Source organism: Crinia signifera, chromosome 1 (assembly GCF_055691185.1).
Source record: "Crinia signifera chromosome 1, ASM5569118v1, whole genome shotgun sequence".
Lineage (NCBI taxonomy): Eukaryota > Metazoa > Chordata > Amphibia > Anura > Myobatrachidae > Crinia > Crinia signifera.
Window position 1 is genome coordinate 142,585,037 of NC_139217.1, and position 18,572 is coordinate 142,603,608.

General features: G+C 40.8%; 1 long non-coding RNA gene across 1 annotated transcript in view; it reads right to left on the reverse strand.

Annotated features, from left to right (window-relative positions):
- Window positions 1–694: 694 nt before the first annotated feature.
- LOC146061142 (uncharacterized) overlaps window positions 695–18,572 on the reverse strand; it is a 54,953-nt gene continuing 37,075 nt past the window's right edge. The window contains exons 2-4 of the long non-coding RNA XR_014470690.1: window positions 4,116–4,510; window positions 3,689–3,843; window positions 695–858 (exon numbers count right to left, since the gene is read on the reverse strand). This is a non-coding gene — a long non-coding RNA (uncharacterized LOC146061142). The remainder of the gene's footprint in view (window positions 859–3,688; window positions 3,844–4,115; window positions 4,511–18,572) is intronic.

Sequence of the window (18,572 nt, forward strand, 5' to 3'; positions counted from 1 at the left end):
TCCAGCACTTCAGGTGTTTATCTTTCAGGAAATTGGTACATTATATTTTTAGTCACTCTGCATGTGGTGGACCATCCAGGGTATGGAACAGCAATACTGTGTTTTTTACTTAGAATCTGAGCAAAAATGTATAATATATGCTTAGTTACATTTCTAAATATGTTTAATGTCTCTGTCCTCATCAAAAAGTTGTCTTTTTTATAATGTTGAAAACACATTATCACTGTACTTTGATGGTATGTCAAGGTTTTTGATTATCATACAAATGTTCACAATTCTACTGTATTTGTGTCATGAGCATACTTTCAGATCAGAATTATGTGGAGAGGCACAGGTCAGCAGCAGATCTCAAAATGCAACAGCATCATGAGATAAAATATGAGATTCCTGAATTGATGGTGTTACTGTGGGTTTTGTAGATAAGGGTGAGTCATTTTAATTGGATTCCGGAGGATACATGGAGTCAGTGAATGGACTTGAAAATGACTAGAGTAAATGTGGAGTAGCAAAACATAAATGCTGTGACATTTAAGAAGCATTCCAGATGGGTGAGTGGAATGTCAGAGAGGCTGCAGTAGTCAAGAGGAAGGACTGTGAATGGGAAGTAATTTGGTTGGCTTCTTGGAAAAGACAAATTTGTATTCTGGCAGTAGGGAATGTCTAATCTCCAGTCAGAATGGATATATAGAATAAATTGGAGGGTGGAACCAAGTGTGACACAAAGACAGTGACTTGGGAGACTGAGGAGATTGTGATGTTATTTATTTTAAGGAAGATTTACAGAGAGGTGATGACTCTGGGAAGATAGAAAATTGTCAGATCGATTTGAGACTTGCTGAGCTTTAGATAATGTTCCATCTGGAAATAGCAAAGAGAAAGATGATTACATCTTAAAAGATTATTGGACTCCAACATACACTGGAAGTAGAGAGGTGGATGTTGAATAAGGTACTGTAGATATACTAAAGAAGTGGTTTTATAGATAGAAAGTGGACAACGATATAACCATACCAGCAAGGCCAATAAAGTGAATAGGGGAGCAATATATGAAGGTCAATAGAATTGAAGAAGAGAGAGCACTGATCCAATTAAATAAAAAATACAGGATGTAATACACAATTGTATTTTGCAAATTTTTTGGCCCATATAGCATATAAAACAATACATATAAATCAATATAAAATATATATAATATGAAACTTCACATCTACAATCCACTCAATCTTAGTAGTTAAATTATTAAAGGAGTACTATGCTTGGCCTCCTGTTAATTAAAGTGTCCTGTTAATGCGGTGAAGTGGGTAGCTCCTTACTTGTGTTAAATAACAAGAGTGTAAGAGAGCGCTTGGATTTGAGAGATATATTTTTTATATATACCAGTTTTTAATATGAAGATACAGACAAAAACATTTTTTCAAAAATAAAAAATAATTTAATTATCAGTCACAAAGGTACCGACCGATACCAAACAATTAACACATATAATTAAGAGATATCACAATACAAATTGGGATTACCCTAAAGAGAAGAAAAAAAACAGAATATACATATAAAATGAAGGATAAAAAAAGGTGTATATATATATATATATATATATATATATAGACACACACACACTTTGATCCACTTATAGAAACCTGATGTTGAAGCAGTCCAAATATTAGGCAGATAAAGCAGTCCAATATTAGTTGTTTTAGTGATTAGTGTATTTACCACCTCCTCTGTATATGCAGGCTGGAGGGTATCAGGCAAAAGGGTGTAAGTCTGATATTAAAGCAGTCCGCATATTAGGCAGGTATTAGCAGTCCAGCGTTAGTGGTATTAGTTGTAATGATAATAATTATTAGTATATTTACCACCTCTTCTGTTTGTGCAGGCTGGAGAGCATCAGGCAGAGGGTGTAATCTTCAGACCACAAAAGGGTATTCAAAGGAATAAGATGGAGATGCAGCGCATTAGCGGTGTGTAGTTCCCAGTAAGCCGGCCGGCAGTACCTTTTAGTGTAGATAAAATAGATTGCGAACTGACGCGTTTCCCCGCTTCCTTGTGTAGGCGGCTTTCTCAAAGATCACCTGATCTTTGAGAAAGCCGCCTACACAAGGAAGCGGGGAAACGCGTCAGTTCGCAATCTATTTTATCTACACTAAAAGGTACTGCCGGCCGGCTTACTGGGAACTACACACCGCTAATGCGCTGCATCTCCATCTTATTCCTTTGAATACCCTTTTGTGGTCTGAAGATTACACCCTTTTGCCTGATGCTCTCCAGCCTGCACAAACAGAAGAGGTGGTAAATATACTAATAATTATTATCATTACAACTAATACCACTAACGCTGGACTGCTAATACCTGCCTAATATGCGGACTGCTTTAATATCAGACTAACACCCTTTTGCCTGATACCCTCCAGCCTGCATATACAGAGGAGGTGGTAAATACACTAATCACTAAAACAACTAATATTGGACTGCTTTATCTGCCTAATATTTGGACTGCTTCAACATCAGGTTGCTATAAGTGGATCAAATTGTGTGTGTGTGTGTATATATATATATTATTATTATTATTATTATTATTTTATTTATAAGGCGCCACAAGTGTTTCGCAGCGCCGTACAAAGGAACAATACAGGGAGACAAAACTTGGCATAACATTGAATAAATAACAAAAATACAGTACAAATAAAAGAGCACCACAGTTCAATACACATTACAGCTTAAATGTAAGTAGTGAGGACCCAATCAACATACAACTAGAGGCTTGAGGCCAATGATGGAGATGAGTATGAAGATGGTCACTGGGTGTTGGAGTAAAGGAGAGCAGTGAGTGAAATGTGAAGAGAAGTGGGCTTTGACAACAGGAGGGAAGAGGGCCCTACTCGGAGGAGCTTACAATCTAGTAGGAAGGGGAGACAGACAGATTACAAGAGGTGCAAGCGAGGGGGTGGTGGTTATATAGCAGGATGTAAACAGGCAAGGGGTCGGAGAACCAGCTGGTTTATGCAGTGGAAGGGTACGCTTTGATGAAAAGGTGAGTTTTCAGTGCTCGTTTGAAGCTTTGCAAGGTCGGGGAGAGTCTAATGGAGCGAGGGAGTGCGTTCCACTGAAGGGGTGCAGCACGGGCAAAGTCCTGTACTCTAGCATGGGAAGCAGTGATCAGGGTGGAGGAGAGACGACAGTCGTCAGCTGACCGTAGAGGGCGGGAGGGTGTATGAATGGAGATGAGGTTAGAGATATATGGAGCAATGGAATTAGAGATGGCCCTGTATGTGAGTGTGAGGTGTTTGAAGAGGATTCTGTAGGGGAATGATATATATACACCTTTTTTATCCTTCATTTTATATGTATATTCTGTTTTTTTCTCTCTTTAGGGTAATCCCAATTTGTATTGTGATATCTCTTAAGTATATGTGTTAATTGTTTGGTATCGGCCGGTACCTTTGTGACTGATAATTAAATTATTTTTAATTTTTGAAAAAATGTTTTTGCCTGTATCTACATATTAAAAACTGGTATATATAAAAAATATATCTCTCAAATCCAAGCGCTCTCTTACACTCTTGTTCTTTGGCTCTTTCTGGTAGGATTGGTTATCCTAATAAGTCAGCAGCTGGATTTGACAGATCTATTAACAATTATAAATTTATATTGTCATTAGCGCTACTATCTCTCCCCCCTTTTTCCTTACTTGTGTTCCCTGGAGGGAGAGCGCTCAAAATTTAGAAAGTGCTTTAAGCAATTGGTGGATGGATGTTTTCATATAGAGACCCCATCTCTTGACGCGTTTCTCCGCTATGATTATTTTGCGGTCTCCTCACAAGATATTGAGGCTCATTTGTAATCCTATATTTAAAAGAAACATTACTAAATTAAAGCGCATGTATACCAATATATGAAATTTATTAAAAAAACTATATTAAAATGACATTTATAGGCAATCTTAGATAAAACTAATATATATATTGTACCCTTGGGCAATGTCCCTTAATTTAGTGTCAATGTCCAGAGACTGGTGTGCACCACAGTCTCTATTTTAAATTCTGGGACTGATGAAAGTCAATAATCCTTTGTAAAGTCAGACAATACTATGATTATTGTAGAACAAGATATCTCACCACTTGTTGCTCCTTAAAGTTTGGATGCTGGTTGGCGGGCATTAATGTTCTTGTAGTTCCACGCACCGGAGCTTACCGGACCTAGGCAGTACTCGGTGGGATGTTAGTAATGCTCCAATAGATGTCTGTAGGGTGCGCTCCTCAATAACGCCACGGGAGGTGTTAGTGGAATGCCGTGTCTGGGAAGATGTTATCAGCCGCCTAGATAGAAGCCCTCAGCGCCGCACATCAGGTAGCTGACGGGTGCTGGATTTACGAGCCGGACCGGACTGCCCCTACCGCCAGGAGGATGTTTGAAGACCACAGCTGGGGATATCGACCTGAAGTGCTCTGTGTACAACAGCAAGGGTGAAGGTGAAGTTTCTGTATGGCCCAAGGGGGTACAGGGCTCTTTCCTGAAAGTGAGTAAAAGTGGTAATTATAAAACAAGCACATTGCTCACTTTAATTGTGATCCAATTACATATGATTCAAAAACAAGCCAGGCATGCAGAGTGTTTTAATATTTTTTATTAATTGATATTTCATGTGAAATTCATGGGTACTCTTTACCTAGAAGGGTGCCCACGATTTTGATCTTGGACATCGCAAGGTAAAAAATCGCGTCGGTCACATCGCATGCGACTAAAAAATCGCATGCGATGTGACCGACGCGATTACCGCAATTTCCCATAGGGAACAATGTTAAATGTCCCAATTGACCCGATTTTCCATAAGGAACAATGTTAAATGGCCCACAGAGGCCAAATAGGCACCCTGAAGAGTGAAATGGCCCCCCCAATTGTTAACGCCACCCCACGATCAACGTGAACCCGAAGCGTGGCGAGCGCAGCGGTACTCGTCCTACGACCTTTTCATACCCCCACTATCCACTTCGGCATGGAGTTGAGAATAGAAAGTGTGGCGAGTGCAGCGAGCCACCGAGCCCGAAGCATGGCGAGCGTAGCGAGCCCCGCGAGGCGACGTGGACACCTGTGAAGCCCGCGAGGGGACGCGGATACCTGTGAAGGTATCCGCGTTCGCTCACATTATAATGGCATGCGATGTACATGCGATGCCCGCGATGGGCGCCCTTCTAGGTAAAGAGTACCAATTCATGTACCCCCCCCACCTTTTTATTTATACAGTATACAGTCTGTTTTATTAATAAACAATTTGTAAAGATCATCCAATCTTTCTAATTGAAAATATTTTTTTTACTGCACAAGTGCTGCTACGGAGCCTTGTGCTCCCACCCCTTTTTTCATGGGGCACAGGGTAGGCATCAGGCACAGGGGGCATGGGGTAAGGAGCAGACACAAGGGACATTGGGTAAGGAGCAGGCATAGGGGACACAGGGTAAGAAGCAGGCACAGGGGGAGGGGGGCGAAACATGCAATTGCTCCGGGCATCGTGGCACCTAGCTACACCACTGGTCTCTGGACATTGACACTAAATTAAGGGACATTGCCCAAGGGTACGCTATATATATTAGTTTTATCTAAGATTGCCTATAAACGTCATTTTAATATTGTTTTTTTTAATAAATTTCATATTTTGGTATACATGCACTTTCATTTATTAATGTTTATTCTGTAGAATTGTTGTTCTTTGTTTGGAACTGCATATACAGTATATACCAATTTGAAGCACCCCAGTGAATTGGGATATATATCCACTTAAGCAATTTATCTATATTTTTCAAATCTGCGCCTGAAAAGTTCTTTCTTGTTGTGCTATATTTAAAAGGCTTATCAGCCAATCAGTGTTGACTAGTAATCAGAGAGTTCAGGTGTGCAGGTGTAACCCTCTAAAATCGGGATACATAGATTGATTAAAATGGATAGATGCAATTTATCTGTTACTGAGCAATGTCTATCTTTATATCAGTTACATCATAAAAAATAGATACAACTCATTTAAATATATACATAAAGAACAATCATTAAATGACAAAAAAGATACTCGAAAGCAAAAAAATGTAGGAGTATGGCATTTTCAGATACTTTGTTTCCAAAGGCTAGGTAATTATCAGAGAATACAAGCAGGTGCAGGCACTTAGGCCCTTATTCTAAATCGGACGGTACGGCCCGCGTGCGGCCGTACCGCCGATGTTTTAGTTCTGCACATGCGCAGAGGTCATTCTGCGCATGTGCAGCCCCCTTCGCCGCAGACGGATTTCGTCCGCCGCAAAGGGGGCGTATAGGGGCGTGAGGGGCTTCAGCCCCTCATTACCCTATGTGTACGCCCCGCGTTTCATGGGCGTTCCCATGCAAACGCGGGGCGTGTGCATGGTAATGAGGGCATGACGCCCTCATTACCATGACATGGGGGCGGAAAGCTGACGTCGCCGGATGTCAGCTTTCAGCCCCCTTTCAAGCTCCCACACGGACGATTGTCCGTGTGGTCTGAGCTTGCGGGAGCTGCCGCGGCGTGCGGGCCTGCCTTCGATGGTCGTCGACCATCGAAGGCAGGGGGCAGCTCCCACCATGGTGGAGGCGTAGCCTCCACCATTTTTGTGCGGATCGCCAGCCGTCCGTGTACGGACGGCCGTGGCGATCCGTCGGGTGGGCGGCCCTTGGTTTGTGCGGTCGGAGCCCCGTGTGCGGCTCTGACCGCACCAACCAGAATAAGGGCCTTAGAGACGTGGTTCACCTAGATAAGCACACGGCTCCCTATGCAGACCTCCGACATACAGTAGTACAGGTTCAATTATATAATTATTTATCCAGTCTATCTAGACTTGAATAATCACAATCCAAACATAGGGATTATTTATTGTGAAAAACATGTAGAATTTGAGAGTGATCGTTTCTGTGTGTCATTTAGGTTTGTGGCTTATCAAGACAGATGTATAGCCATGTAGATCAACCCCACAACAAGGACCATGTTCGACACCCGAATGAGACACCCACATTCTGTAGATCTATTTCTCAGTTGTTTCGGGTTTAAACTAATAAAAATATAAAAATAATAAAAATATAAAATAAAAAAATAGAAAAAAAAATATATATATACAAATGGGAAAATAGAAATTAAAATAAACAAATAACAAATAAACAAAGTGCATAACCTGTCAATTAGTCAGTTAGGGCAAAGAATTTGTCTCCACTATGTTGGTCACTAAACATATCATCAATGGTCATATAGACTGCTCATCCACCTATGTGATATACGTAATTTCTTGCATCTGTGGGGTTCAATATGTTGGATGAATGACCCGTGCCCTCGATACCAGATTCCTCGAACATAGGAGGAATGTATTGAATATAAGGACCCACAGCCTTTCAAGACATGTGAAGATCAAACATCAATGCAACATTGATGTGTTGAATGTATTCAGTATTGTGGTGGTGAGATCTACACCTTGAGGAGGTGACCACTTCAATACCTTATGTAGGCAGGAGGCTTACTGGATATACACACTGGACACCCTTTTTCCTGCTGGTTTCAACTAATCTATTGAACAGAACAATATATAAAGCAGTGGTTCCCAAACTGTGTGCCGCGGCTCCCTGGGGTGCCTCGGGACAGTTGCAGGGGTGCCTCGGGTTGGTCGTCCAGGACCAGTGAAAATTATTTATGATCAATTATTTCTGGACAAAACCAGTGCTGGTGGCTGCCAATCATAAAATGTGTACAATCAGAACCAAACCCTGCCCTTTACCACACAACTAAACCTAAGAAGCACATATAAACACAAATCTACTTAGATTGATATATATTTTTGGGGGCCATGGGGTGCCTTGGAAAAATTCTGATACTCTAGGGTGCCGTGATTAGAAAAAGATTGGGAACCCCTGATATAAAGCCATGATTGTGAAATTTCTCAAGTACAAACCCCCTTGATACCGGATTATTAACTCATACTATTGTAATATTGCAACTGTCCAAGCATATTACAAATACAGGTTACAGAGAGTCATGTGGCAACAAGAATGTCATCAGTTATGTGCCATTTGAGGGAGGTGTGTATCTAGATACTTCTGTACACTGTTCCCCCTCTCACCTCTCCTTTGCTTTCTCTTTTTTCAAAGTTTACTATTATTACTTTTATCCTTTATACATCTGTGCATTTTTATTTTTATTTCTATTTTTTTTTTTATTATTATTAATATTTTTATTATTATTATTTTTACTTTTATATATTTATTATTTTAAACCCCAAAAATAACAGAGAAATAGATCTACAGAATGTGGGTGTTCCATTCTGGTGTCAAATGTGTACCTTGTTGTGGGATTGATCCACATGGCATCTGTCTTGATGTATGAGTAATTGGATAGAAAAGTGTGTTACTAAGCAACCCACAGGGCAAGCAATGACACTCTGCCCAGGAAATACAAAAAGAAGCCTTCACCAAAAGGCTCAAAGAGACATAGGATACAAACAGAATTATTTGTAAATCCACTGGCGAGTGTTAACACAAGATAAATATGACCACTTACACAATGGTATATATACTTTAGGGTAGAGCTTCCTTAGATCTAAAAGAAAACTCAAACACAGAAAGAAACCATAGTGTAGTATTGTTGGGATATGAAGGGAATAGTGCTGTTTGATCAGGTCACTCACATTTCATAAGCATATATGCGCATATCAACAAGGTCTTTATCTCTCTCTCAATCCAACATGGTCCTCCAAATTAACGTTCCCTGGGGACTCGATAAGAAGGTATATAGTGCAACACCGTTTTTCAAAATTAAAATAACAATTTATTAGTTACACTCACATGTGATCGATAAAAACAAGCAAAATACCCATTCAGGGTGACAGGATCCCAAATACTGTGCCGTGGAGATCACGCAAAAAACCCTCTGGATATCCGACCAGCGGTCCTCAGTGGGGATGCAGCTCCTTCCAGTGGCCTCAGGATAGGGTCCGTTCGGTGGTGTTCACTTAGCTTAAACGCGCTTTCGGGCAGGAATTGCCCTTCATCAGAAGCTCAATGGACACCATCGGACGGGGCCTTCTTATACCCCTTCCAATTACATAATTAACAACAGCCGCCACGATCTCGCCGCTGTGCACTTCCGGGTTTCCAAAACCGGAAGTGACGTTCCGTCTTTCTGTGATGGTTTTTCTCCATCACTTCCGGCTTTTGGAACGCATCGTTCGTTCCTATGAGACGCAACTCCATCTTTAAGATGCATTTATTCTTCCTGACTCTTTTGGAATGCATATTTCATCCGGAACGCACCGCCATTTTTATGTCCATGCTCAGTCCAGATAAAGTGCAGATATGTACAGGAATTTTAGCGTCCATATATCCAAATATGCAATATAAGATACAGAGAAAAAATTACAATTAATTACACTATACAATATACATATAAAATTACAATCATATAAAAATACAAAAATACAAAAGTACAAGAGGATACAAAAAAATAAAAAGAGATAAAAAGTTTACTATAAGAAGGCACTAGGCTACAAGAACCACTTCAGCTCAAATTCACTATTTAGGCCATGTGGTACCAAAGTGTGTAACTTATATATCCATTCCATTTCGGCCCTAGCTAATCTGGCATCCAAGTTATTATACCGCCAGTTCGGGCTGATGGATTGGATCCCCCAAAAAGATTTAAAAAAACTGGGGTTCGAGCCATGTACCTTCTTAAAGTGTGCGGAAACTGTGTGACTCTCCAGGCCTTTTTTAATGTTATAAACATGTTCTGATAACCAAGTTTTTAGACTTCTGGTTGTCTTGCCTATGTAGACCAGACAACATTTGCATTCTAAGGCGTAGACTAAGTTTCTGGTGTTACAGGTGAGGAAATCTTTAATTACATATTTCTGATTTTTCACCTCAAAGTCTTTAATTTTGCTTACGCCTTTGGTGGAACGACACATTAGGCAAAGTCCACAGCGGTGGAAGCCTTGGCTTCTTATGCTACTTCTTTTGGGTATTTCTAATGCACTCTTCACCACTGTGTCCTTAATAGTTTTTGATCGTCTGTATATAAAACCCGGTCGATCAGGTAGGTTTGGGCCCAAGATAGGGTCTTTTTGTAATATCGACCAATTTTTTTTAAAGATAATTTCAACTTCTTTATGTTGGCAATGAAATTTACAGATAAAAGACCACTGCAATTTCTCGTCTGTTTTTTTTGGGTGGTCTTTCTTTTAACAGTAGTGTGGTCCTATCTATAATATCTACTTTTTTTTGGGCCTCTGCTACCAAATCTCCAGAATAACCTTTTTCCAGAAAACGGGAACTCATTTGTTGAACCTGTTCCTGGTAAATGGGCTGTTCCGTACAGCTCCTTTTAACCCTCAAGAACTGGCTGTATGGAATGCCATTCAGCCAGTTCTCGTGGTGCTGACTTGACTTCTCAATTAGGCTATTAGAGTCAGTGGGTTTCCTATATATTTTCGTGTGTAATACATTATCTTTAGTATATAAACAAAGATCTAAAAAACATATTTGATCTTTACTTTGGGAGAAAGTTAACCTTATGTCATGGTTATTAACATTTAAAGTTTCACAGAAGGAATCTAAATCTGTGGGACTGCCGTTCCATAAGAATAGAACGTCGTCGATGAATCGACACCACAGCACCAGGCCTGCCCCCAGCTCCTCCCCATGCCATACGGATTGCATCTCCCAGTATGACATGAAGAGGTTTGCATAGCTAGGGGCAATCGAAAGGTATAGAGGTAAATAGATGTGTGATATTAGAGTCACACACAAATTCTCCTCTAAAAGAGAGCGCCACAAAGCTGAGTATAATTAATCAATTTGTTTTATTATATCATTAATATATTTTCATAAATAAAAAGCATATAACATTTTATAACATTTTATAAACACATTAAAAATTAAATAAAAACAACAATGATAATAATACATTTTGCTGGAAGTTATACTCCTGTGTTGAATAGAATAGAATTGTTCCCCTTTAATAGGGAGAATTATAGTCCTGTGCCGCGGTATTTCATTTATCGGGTGGATAATTATTATTTGTATCCACAGAAATTTATTGTGATCCCTTTTGTAATTAATGGCATATATATATCCACTTTATTAATGGCTTGTAAAGATGTTTGTTGTGGGCATATGCCCTTTCTGTGCAGGATAGCTGGAATAGCCAAAATTGATTATACTGGACGGCTCAAGCTCACCTGTGCGGCAGCGCCGCTTGATGTTATGCTGCTTGATGTTGTAGGCAGACAGGGAGCGAGCCGTCCGTCTCTGCTTCAGATAGCCAACAAGGTAGTGGACTCGCCAGAGGATCGGGAAATAAGTAGAAGCCGCAGATGGTACAAGTCAGCCGGGATTTTTTGTAGCGCCGGAAGATGTGTAGTCGGCACAGGAGTAAAGCTTGTCCAGAGACCCCTTAACGCGTTTCTCCGCTGTGGGTAGTGTATAGCGGTTTCATCAGAAGTAGCAAGTTGCTATACACTACCCACAGCGGAGAAACGCGTTAAGGGGTCTCTGGACAAGCTTTACTCCTGTGCCGACTACACATCTTCCGGCGCTACAAAAAATCCCGGCTGACTTGTACCATCTGCGGCTTCTACTTATTTCCCGATCCTCTGGCGAGTCCACTACCTTGTTGGCTATCTGAAGCAGAGACGGACGGCTCACTCCCTGTCTGCCTACAACATCAAGCAGCATAACATCAAGCGGCGCTGCCGCACAGGTGAGCTTGAGCCGTCCAGTATAATCAATTTTGGCTATTCCAGCTATCCTGCACAGAAAGGGCATATGCCCACAACAAACATCTTTACAAGCCATTAATAAAGTGGATATATATATGCCATTAATTACAAAAGGGATCACAATAAATTTCTGTGGATACAAATAATAATTATCCACCCGATAAATGAAATACCGCGGCACGGGACTATAATTCTCCCTATTAAAGGGGAACAATTCTATTCTATTCAACACAGGAGTATAACTTCCAGCAAAATTTATTATTATCATTGTTGTTTTTATTTAATTTTTAATGTGTTTATAAAATGTTATAAAATGTTATATGCTTTTTATTTATGAAAATATATTAATGATATAATAAAACAAATTGATTAATTATACTCAGCTTTGTGGCGCTCTCTTTTAGAGGAGAATTTGTGTGTGACTCTAATATCACACATCTATTTACCTCTATACCTTTCGATTGTCTACGCAAATATCCAGTTTGCTATTGGGAGCTGCCGTAGTAATTATATAATTTAAGGTCTCCAACCCATTATTACTTTCAAATAAATTACACCTATTAGAGGTATATATTATTGGAATTTTTAGTGCGCCTGATTTTATATATATATATTTTTTCTGCATAGCTAGGGGCAAACCTGGTGCCCATTGCCGTCCCAACACGCTGTATATAGTATTGACCATTAAAATAAAAATAATTATTCTGCAAAATAAATTCAATACTGTCAATAAGGAAGTTTTTTAGGTCTTCTGTATAAGAAGTCTGATTCAGGAAATATTGAACTGCCTCTACACCTTTCTCCTCTCGGATTATGGTGTAGAGGGTAGATACATCAGCCGTAACTATTGTGTAATTTTCCTGCCATTGAACTTCATCCAATAATTGCAATATTTCATTAGAATCTTTGATATAAGCTCAATTTTTTTTTTATTACCAAAGGTTGCAGATAATGGTCAACCAGCGCTGACAAGTTTGAAGAGATACTATTTGTCCCCGATATTATGGGTCTGCCTGGCGGGTGGAGGGGGTCCTTATAGATTTTTGGGAGAACATAGATTGTTGGGGTGGATGCATCTTTTATATTAAGAAATTCAAATTCTGATTTAGTGATTACATTTTTTTCTAGGGCCTTAGTCGTTAAGGCTAATAATGACTTTGAAATTCGCATTAATGGGTCATTTTTTAGTTTTTTGTACGTTTTTCCATCTCCCAACTGTCTATCTCCATGATGTAGTTCTCTACATCCATAAGGACCACCCCTCCACCCTTATCGGCTGGTTTTATTATAATCTCTTTTTGTTTTTTTAGAGACTCCAAAGCTTGCCATTCCTTTCTTGTTAGATTGCAATTCTTTCTTTTCTTTTTTATGTTTTTTTCTACCTCATCCAATACTACTTTATTGAAGCATTCAATGAATGCCCCCTTTTGATGCGCAGGGTAAAAAGTGGATTTTGGGCGAAATTGGTGGGTCTGGGGATCTTGAGGTGCCTCTATTTCTGTATTATCCTTACTTAGGAAAAAAAATTTGACGGTGAGTTTCCGTATGTACTTCTGGAGATCAACATAAAACTCAAAACTGTCAATTTTACTTGTAGGGCAATATTTTAATCCTCTTTTAAGTACACTCTCTTCTACTTTTGTTAGAGTTTTTTTTACTTAAATTAAACATTTTTGTTTGATTTTCCACTGATTGCGCAATTGTAGGGACTACTGATGGGGTAGTAGTTTTCTTTCTATTGTGATTCCTTCTGTTTTTAGTACCTCCTCTCTTACCTCTAGTGGGTTTTAATTTTGATTTTGTGTCCCATTTTGTTTTCTCCACCTGGTTTTTGGCGCAAACCTGAAAAAAGGGGATCTGATGGGTGTTTCCCTCCTCAGAGGTTCAAAATAATTGGGGTCTTCATAATTATAGAAGCCAGGGGAGTCATAAGGTCTCCTTTCAAATTGATTTTTTGAAAAATGCCTCCTTGGGGTATAATCTCTTTGATTGGGTGGATTATTGGTTCTCCAGTTACTCTTATAGCCCCTTCCTTTCTGTTGAAAATTTTGGGGTTTTGATTTTTTCGCCGGTTGGAAATAAGGGTTAATGGGGGTTTGAGGTATAATATTAATCTCTGAGGGAGGTACGTTTTGTGTTTAGAGATCATTAAGGTCTCTAAGGTATTTTTTCCTTTTTTTCTCTTTCAATTCTCCTGTTTCTTTATTTAATTTTTTCATAATTTCAATTTCCATCTTTTTATAATCCTCTAACTCTTTAAGTGGTTCTAAAGTTTTCTGTATCTTAGTGATTTCCTCATTAAACTCAGTGAGGTTCCTTTTTGGGTGATCTCCACGGCACAGTATTTGGGATCCTGTCACCCTGAATGGGTATTTTGCTTGTTTTTATCGATCACATGTGAGTGTAACTAATAAATTGTTATTTTAATTTTGAAAAACGGTGTTGCACTATATACCTTCTTATCGAGTCCCCAGGGAACGTTAATTTGGAGGACCATGTTGGATTGAGAGAGAGATAAAGACCTTGTTGATATGCGCATATATGCTTATGGAATGTGAGTGACCTGATCAAACAGCACTATTCCCTTCATATCCCAACAATAATACACTATGGTTTCTTTCTGTATTTGAGTTTTCTTTTAGATCTAAGGAAGCTCTACCCTAAAGTATATATACCATTGTGTAAGTGGTCATATTTATCTTGTGTTAACACTCGCCAGTTGATGTATGAGTAGTACTCTTGCTTTAGAGTAGTATAGTTTTTGTTATTTTAAGACAATGTGCTTTACAGTATGTATCAGAATTAGAGATGTCATTAGCAATTAAATCCGTATCTAATAGCAAATCACCAGGCCCAGATGGCCGTAGCATATGAGTATTATAACATGTTAGCCCCGCACCTGATTCCTCAGTTATTTTCCTTATAAAACTCGATCTTTGAAGGTAAAGGTGTATCCCATAATAAAGCCCATATGATAATATTATTGAAATCGGGAAGAGACCCCACAGTGGCAAACGCAGGATTTTCAGAAGGGGGTTTCCAGAGGGGTGGAGCAAAGCATGGAGATGGACATTTAGGTGACCCCGTATATGCCGGGTCAATTAAAGTATTATAGATAGACCAAATGTTTATAAATAATAATAATAATAAAAAAAAAATATATATATATATATATACATACATATACATACACACATACAGATGTAGCGGGATTCATCTTTGCAGGGGATGGTGATGGCGACGCCAGCCGCCATCCCCTGCCCCGCGCCATCTGTATGCCGGAAGGGGACCCCTTCCGACGGTGCTGCCCTCGGTCGCCCGGTGCCCACACCGGGTGACCGCACCCCCCCGCAGTGTCCTCGAGTCCCCCCCAGCCCCCTCGAGCGGGAGGCGGACAGTATTGCGTCCGCCTCGCCGCCCCGCCGCCCGGATACTGAGACGTGCGTGCGTGGGGGACGCACTCTCGTCTCAGTCAGATGGAGCGCCGTGTTGCTGGCGGATCGCCAGCAACATGCTGCTGGCGGTTCGCCAGCAACAATAAGTCCGGCTCCATCTGTACATACAGGGGCGTCAACAGCAGTGTAGACCCCTGGGCATAGCAATGTATTGGGGCCCCTACCGATACTCCAGCAGTAGGGGTGGGGGAAGCTTTGATGTCCCGCTGGTGGTAGGGGGTATTATATCAACAGCTCAGCATGTAGGGCCTGGATCAGTAATTTCCACTAATTACCCCTTTACTGCACAGATGGTGGGAGATGGGGTGGGAGAAGGGGGCATTGGGCTGAATGAAGGGGCCCTGATACATAACTTCCAGGGTGGTAGAGGATGTTTAATATGCAGAGGAGGGATGTATAGTAGAGTGGGCTTATTATTCATAATTTTCTGGTGGGAGGACAGCTTGCTTGACTGCAGATATCTCCAGTTCCCGGAAATAGAATGGTATTGGGCATTAGGGGATCAGAGTTCAGGAGGCAGAGCAATCTGCCCACGAATATATAAAACTACATATCAGGTGTGTGGAGCTGGAGCAGTAACCAGCTGCCGAAAGGCTGATATCTCTGGTTCTGGGAACAGCAGAAACAAGCTACTAGTGTCCGTCAAAGGGGGAGAGTCCCAGCTTTTGGAATATTCCCTCAGAAAAACAGAACCTGAAATATCTGACTGGGTATAACAATTAACAGGTGTCACGATCCGAGCTGTCAGACAGACTTTCTTATCGGCTAAGTGCCTCCGCAGGTTCAGCTTGCGGTCCAGACATCATCTCTGCCGGCGTCCTGTCTCCCAGTGACAGTCCCCAGTGCACGGCAATCCACCTGTCCGCCGCCATTGCTCCCAGTATCCAGCATGGTGTGCACAAACACACTTTCCCGCCATAGCAGACATGGGGGCGGCCATGTTCTTCCCAGTCACATGTCTGTGCTGTCCAATCCTGTTGGTTCTGATCTCCCTGTCATACTTCCTCGGCCAATCCTGGCCACCCAGTGGGGATAAGTATGCTGGGAGCTCTCAGAACCATTGCTAGTGCTTCAGTTGTCTCCAGTGTATGGTCAGCTGTCCTTGTCTCCGTGCAAGTGTATTTCTCTGCTGGTGTTGTCTTCCATGCTGCAGTGTGTTCCAGGTTGTTCCATCTCCTGTGAAGTCCAGGTTATTCCATCGCCTGTGATCCTGCCTCGTCAGCCCAGCGACCAAGCCTAGCTCCGGGACTCTGGTCCTTCCGATGCTCCAGCATCATCCACCATCGATGTTTCATCGCTAGTCCGATATTCCGGATCGCCTGCTTCCGTTCGTCATTCCGGACCCACAGTCATCTCCCGTCCGTCATTCCGGACCCACAGTCTCCTTCCATATCCGATACCCGAATCCGATGTTCCCACATCATCATCGATAGTCCGATATTCCGGATCTCCAAGCCAAGCTTCCGTCCGTCATTCCGGACCCACAGTCAAGCTCCAGTCTTCCGTCCATCATTCCGGACCCACAGTCTTCACATCCGATGTTCCACCATCGATCCCACATATCATCACATCTGTAAAGTATTGCAATCTGCATGAACTCTGTCATTTCTCCTGCATACTTTACTGTCTGTTTATATTACAACCATCTGCAAATAAACTCCGGTTGTATTTTACCTCTGACTGCTTATTGGCTCTGGGTGCACTGTCGCGCACTCCATGCGCAAGGGTCCTCTCCAACCTTCCCGGTTCAGGTACCGGTCCAGGTCCCCACAAGAGGTCTCAGTCTCGTCGACTAAGCCCCTGGTGTGACAACAGGCTTGGATGGGGACCACTGCTTTGAAGTCAAATATCTCCGGTTTTCAAGGGCCGATTTTTACAATTATTGTACTCATGGAAAGAGGGGACCCTCAGCTTTCAGCTGAGGGCCCTTAGACTCCTGGGGGGGTTTCTGGGTACTCAGAAACCCCCCTGCGTGTGCTACTGCCCCACTATATCACAATCATACCGACCTATATCATTACTAAACCAGGGTTTTAAATTATTTACTAGTATAATAGCAACGTTTACAATTGGTACTCCCTAAATTGATACATTCTCCCCAGATGGGATTTATGAAAGGCAGGAACTCAGTGCACAATATACAATATCTGATTGCGGTAATGAATAAAATAAATCAAACAAACAAAAACATGCCTTTATTGTTAGCTGCGACGCCGATAAGGCTTTTGATATCATGTATCATGGCTTTGATTTGCATTTTTAATTTACAACACTTTGGCTCAGAATTGATTAAACTGTTTAAAAGTTTGCATGATGCAACTGCTGCATATCTTACGGTAAATGGCCTGAACACAGTTCCTTTCAAACTAGCCCCATGGTACACGTCAGGGCTGCTCATTATCCCCTTTATTATTTAATCTAGCCATAGACCCACTTATACGTAGTTTTTTTTCTATGTACTGACTGGCAGGGTATAGTCATGGGGGAATATACATTGAAGGTCTCAGCTTATGTGGATGTTTTATGATTATACTTAAGAAATCCACATTTAGCCATTCCTAAACTTTTAACCATGCTACAGGACTTCCATGTTGTATCAGGCTTTTTAATAAACTATAATAAAACAGAAGCCTTAGCCCCATATATTGATGCGATCAAAGATTGGAATAATTATTTTCCTTTTCAATGGACCAAATGCCAAAATATCTGGGTTTACACATTACATTACACCCCTCAGAACTTTATAAAGCAAATTTTCCAGCCTTAATCTAAGGTACTCTTGCAGATTTTAAAAACTGGAAACATCTTCCTCTCTCATACACCGGCAGATGCCATTTAATCAAATTATTTATTTTTCCAGAATATTATAATTACTTCAGATGCTGCCTTTACTACCGTTAGACTCAGATTTAAGGATTTTGAACAGAGCTGTTAGCAAGTTTATCTGGGTAGATAAAAAAAAAAACAGGAATATCCTTATAAAAATTAAGACCTCTCAGTTACGAGGGGTAAATCTACCTTGCTTATGATCCTATGCAATGGTGGCAAATTACCGTTATGCAATAGACTGGATTAAAGGCACGGACATATTTGCTGACACAGCTCTAGAACAAACTTTCAGCACTGATGTTTCCCTAGTTCACTAGTTGAACTATTGCACATGAGGAACAGATACAGTAGTACACAGAAAATAACACACTGACAAAATAATATGTGTATACTGTACTATTTATTTGAGGCATTATCAAAATACCAAAAAATATAAATTTAAATTAAACAGCAGACACCACGACTAAACAGTTAAGACTGATTTCTTAATCACAATTCTTTTCAAAACTTTTTGAACTTCTTCTAAACCTGC